Genomic DNA, 5,000 nt, shown 5'->3' with positions numbered 1-5,000 from the left:
TACTAACGGGGGAGGAGGTTGAAGAAGTATTGATTTCTTCAATTGCTTGGCATTGGACCACGGCTTGAGAAGCGTTCGCAGTCAAGTCGGTAGTGGTCTTATTAGATCTCCTCGCACGTTTGATGCGTATTTTCTTAGGACTCCTGTTGCATCCTTAAGCTGTGCTCTTAGCACTGGATCTGTTATCGAAGCAAACTGTATAGAGCCCAGCACTCTCTCCTGGTCGCGTCTTGATATCCGTTTGGATTTCAATAGTCTCTTGACAGATCCTGCTATTTCTTTCCTCTTCTTCCCAGGAATGGAAAGTCATGTGACTCTAAATTCCAGTGGATTCCCAACCACTGAAATTTTTGAGCTGGAGAAAGTTGAGACTTTTTGATGTTGATCTTGAATCCCAGATGTTGCAGGAACTGGATCAATATCTTAGAAGCTTGCATGCATTCTGTCCTGGATGCTGCCCACACCAGCCAGTCGTCCAAATAGCTACTACTTGGACCTCCTTTAGGTGTAATTGATGGACCGCTGCGTTCGCAAGCTTCGTGAAAATCCTTGGGGCTATATTTAGCCCGAAAGGCATGGCTCTGAAGGCGTTAAGCTTTCTATGTAACTTCAAGCCTAGGTAGGAGGAGAGGTGACGATTAATTGGAACATGCCAATAAGCGTCAGACAAATCTATAGAGACAGTATATGCCCTTCTGGGCAGTAGGGTCCTTTTGTGTTGAAGTGTGAGCATTCTGAACTTGTAGTTCACTATGAACTTGTTGAGTGGCGACAAGTCTAGAATGACTCTGAGTTTTTCTGAGTCCTTCTTTGAAACACAAAACAGCCTTCCTTGGAATTTGATGGAATTAACTTTCTGGATTACTCTTCTGTCTAAGAGTTCTCGGACATATTCTTCCAGAACGGGGGATGAGTGTTGGAAGAATTGAGGAAATTGAGGTGGAGGACTGCTTCAGCTCCAACCTAGTCCATTTTTAATTAGGCTGTGGGCCCAGGGATCGAAGGTCCAGCTATCCCTAAATTGATGTAGTCTCCCTCCTACTAGTAGTATCTTACTTCTTCTATTGTGGACCTGAGGCCTTGCCTCCTTGACTGCGTCCTCCCCTGTATCCCCTTCCTCTTGAAGGGCGTCTAGAAGAACCTCTGGCTGTTCCTCTAGCTCTCGAACGAAAGGAAGAAGTCTGCCTTTCGAAGGCTGGGTTAAAAACTGGCGACTGTGTCGCCACTTGTTGAGGTACCAGCTGGTACGTGGTTGGAGCTTGTGCCACTATCTGAGGCACCGCGGTCACAGGAAGTTGTTGTTGTTGCTGTCGGTAGGGTTTAGCCGGCCGAGAGGATGGCCTAGGCCTTTTTGTCTTCCTCTTGGGTTGGGGACCCTCATCCGGAGAAGACTTTCTCTTGAGATCTAAGCCCCACTTTTTGAGAAAGTTTCCTATTCTCTGTGGCAGCCTTGTCTACTACCTCTTTAACCACTTCATTGGGAAAGAGGTCCTTACCCCAAATACGAGAGAAGATCAGTTTCCTCAGTTCGTGCCTCACCGCAGCCGAGGCAAACACAAACTTTCTACAGGCTCTCCTAGCTTTAATAAAGCTATAGAGATCCTTTGTAACTGTGGCCAGATGGGTTTTGGTCACAACCATGAACATGTCCTGGATCTTGGGGTCACTTGCCATCGTTTCTAGTGTCGTGTGCAATGACATCAATGCCGCAAGTCTTTCCTTTGTCTCTTGCTCTCTACCCAAGAGAACCTACGACAGTTTTGGAAGTGCCTCACCGAACTGGCGTTCAGCAATATCAGCTTCCAGCTTCCCGACTGAGAAGGTAAGGTGTACGTCCTTCCAGTCTTCTTGGTCTAAGGGCAAGGTCAGAGATAACGGCTTGCACTCCTCCAAGGAGGGGCATGGTTTCCCTGCCTCCACCGCCTTTAAGGCTGCCTTATATCCCTTTTCCAAGAAGGGAAAGGCTCTGGTAGGAGAGGCCACAAAGGAGGGAAGCTTCTTACTCAAGGCGGGCACCTTTGAGTTAGTGAAGCCCCTCTCTTTCATCAAGCTCACTAGTAACGTCTGAGCTTTACTATGGTAAAAAACTATGACCTCCTTCAGCTCCATCTCCTCCCTTGAGGCTGGTTCTTTTCTAAGACGGACATAGCAGTCCGGATAAGAATCTTTGTTGGGCCAAAATTCCACTTCTTCCAGGGGAATTGCTCCCAAATTTTTTGAGATCACGATCTTCCCGGTTGTCATTGGCATGTGTTCGGCATACCTCCAAGGATTGGTATCCGAGCACAAAGGAAAATCCTTCACGCTGAGCCGCTTCTGGGGCCCAGTTTCATTGCAGCTTCCTTCTCATCATTCTTCCTTTGAATTTGTTGGATCATCTCAACAATGGAAGAAAGAGTCCTTCCCAGACGATGTAGACGGAATAGGTTCTGGGTCCGGAACCGATGTAACCGACACTTCATCGATTATTTCCTCTTTTATTTGAGGAGCCCGGAACAGCTCCTCCTCCTGACCTTCTCCTAGAAGGTCCTTCTCAGTAGAATCCGACACTTCCAACATGCTATCGTCCAATTGGATGTCTTGAAGGGCGGCTGAGACTTCAGAATCTACCGGATTCAGGGCAGTTGGTATCTCCACCTGAGGCTGGGGGATGATTGCATCAGCCGATGCTTTAGGGAAAAGGTAGTCCCTCATCTCATTTGGAAGGTAGGGACCTGAGGTGTTTTTCTGAAAACCCCTCACCCAGGATCGTAACGTTTCCCGGCAGCATTCCTTGACTCCGTTGACTTAGGGTCGTCAAAAGCCTCGGTACTGTACAAACCTGAGAGTCCCAATAGCGGATATCACCTCTAGAGGCTGCGCAAGCTGCATGCCTCCTGCAATATTGATGTCCACAGGAGTTTGCGGACATTACAGAACACACTCCCACACTTTGGATAGTCCTCCTGTAAAGAAAAGAAAAATCCCTGAGTATCAAGTGAAGGCTTTCACTTATATTGAGACATTTAGCTTATATAGAAAAGCTATAAAAGAAAGAAGGAAAGAAACATACTTGTATTTCCTGTCCAGTCAATTGCTGAAACCTCCCGAGATATTAAAACTAAGGTTAATTCTATTCTAGAATACCTTATGTAATTATCTAAACAGAAATTTAAGGTGTAGTTCACACCTTGAGATAAAGCTTTAATATACGGGTTAGAAAGAATACAGAAAGGACTTACTTTCTATATATTTACGGTCTCAACAAAAGGCTGTACAAGATAACATTAAGTATGATGAAGAACTTTATTGTTATCACAAGCTCTGTACAGCAGTTTCTGCTAATGCAGTGTGTACTACACTACGAATACAGCAACTACTGTGCATCGCATGCTGTTGTGCCGGCTAGCACGAGCCGGTACGTGCCGGTGTGCGCTTGCACGTGCCGGCCGGCATCTACCCCTGTTTAGTTCAAAGATATACTATCTTTAACTAATAGGCAGCAGCCCACTGATTCGCAACTGTGTGCCGACCAGCAATCATTGCCAGCCGACGGCTGAGAACACTAATACCCGGCTGCCGGCCGCTAATCGTAGTGGCCAGCAGATTCGGGCTGTGTTTCCACTGCCGGCAGGCAAAGGTAATAAAACCCATACCCGCAAACAGTAGCCAAGAACCAGAGAACCTCCACCTGCCCGACTGTCGGCTGTTAAGCCGGCAGCCGGGTTAGGGGTGCAACACAATAGTCAGAGAACCAGTATGGATGTAAGGTTATAAGGCAGCATTACCATACGACCTTCCATCCAAAAAGAGTGAACTTATGGAAGGGGAGAATGTAACATTCAGGCTTCCAAAGAATCCATTTCCTTCCGGGCTCAACCGGTAGACATGGAAGGGAGACCAAGGGAGGTCTGGGGTTCACTCTGCAAAGAATAAAGGGTCTCTTCCGGCCGATACGTAGTGCCAGCGGGCAGAGAGCTGAGCCTGTCCTCCATCCTAACCTATACTAGGTACGGAAGTAGGACTGCGGCCAAAAACAAATAAAAGAAATAGAGGTGGGGAAGGGATAAGGGTCTTTTAGACTTCGTTCTAGCAGGAGACACACTCAGCCGTTTTGGAAGCTCATCCTAATCAAGAGTTGTCTATTAGAGAGGAAGACTGGCAATACTTGCTATCCTCCTCCCAACCAGAAAAAAGTTAGGTGAAGTTATTTCACCGGGCAACAGAGAAAACTCATTCTCCAGCCCGAGAAAAACAACACAGGACAGTCTGCTAGGCCACTAGAGGAAGGAATCATCTCTTACAGAATCCTTCCAACATGGACTTGAAAAGCAAAGCTTCCTGGATCCGCCCCTAACCTAGCAAAGGAGACTCATTCTCTTTGCTAGGAAGAAGCAGACCACAGACTAGAAACTCTTATATTCTGCCCTAACCCAAAAAACCAGTCACTCTGGTTATCAGGTCAGGACAGACATATCCTAGAATAGTTATACCTGAATTATTATACAGATAGAACCACTATGATTAAGTCGAAGGCTTACAGAGGGACAGAGGGATTGAACTTAGCCTCCAGAGGAGAAAAGAACAATCAGGGATGTGCGAAAGTATACTACTGTACCTAGAATACTAGACTAGGTAAGATGAGAATCGATTACCTATATCACCGAAACTCTCTCGCTTACAATCTTGGAAAAAACATTCAACAATATCTTACATGTATAAAATATTTGCTTATAGCCTCAATAATATAACACTCGGAAAAACTTATATCATGCATGAAAGTACTAGTGCCAGACGTCTAGGCTTTGAAGCCACGCGAAGGGCAAGATCGGTACCTCGACCCGTGTCGAAATCACCAAACTAAGAAATGAAGGTATAATATAAGCATTCATAGAGGAGCTAAATAGCTAAATTATTAAAGCGTAACAAACCGGGAATGTCGTTCCAGCTAACTAAATGACCCATAAGAGCGAGCGATAGCATCCAGGATGCCTCCGGTAGGCAACAGCTCTTGTTTACGT

Source organism: Palaemon carinicauda, chromosome 7, assembly GCF_036898095.1.
Source record: "Palaemon carinicauda isolate YSFRI2023 chromosome 7, ASM3689809v2, whole genome shotgun sequence".
NCBI classification, from domain to species: Eukaryota; Metazoa; Arthropoda; class Malacostraca; order Decapoda; family Palaemonidae; genus Palaemon; species Palaemon carinicauda.
The sequence above is the reverse complement of the archived record's forward strand: the minus strand, read 5'-3'. Positions refer to the sequence as shown.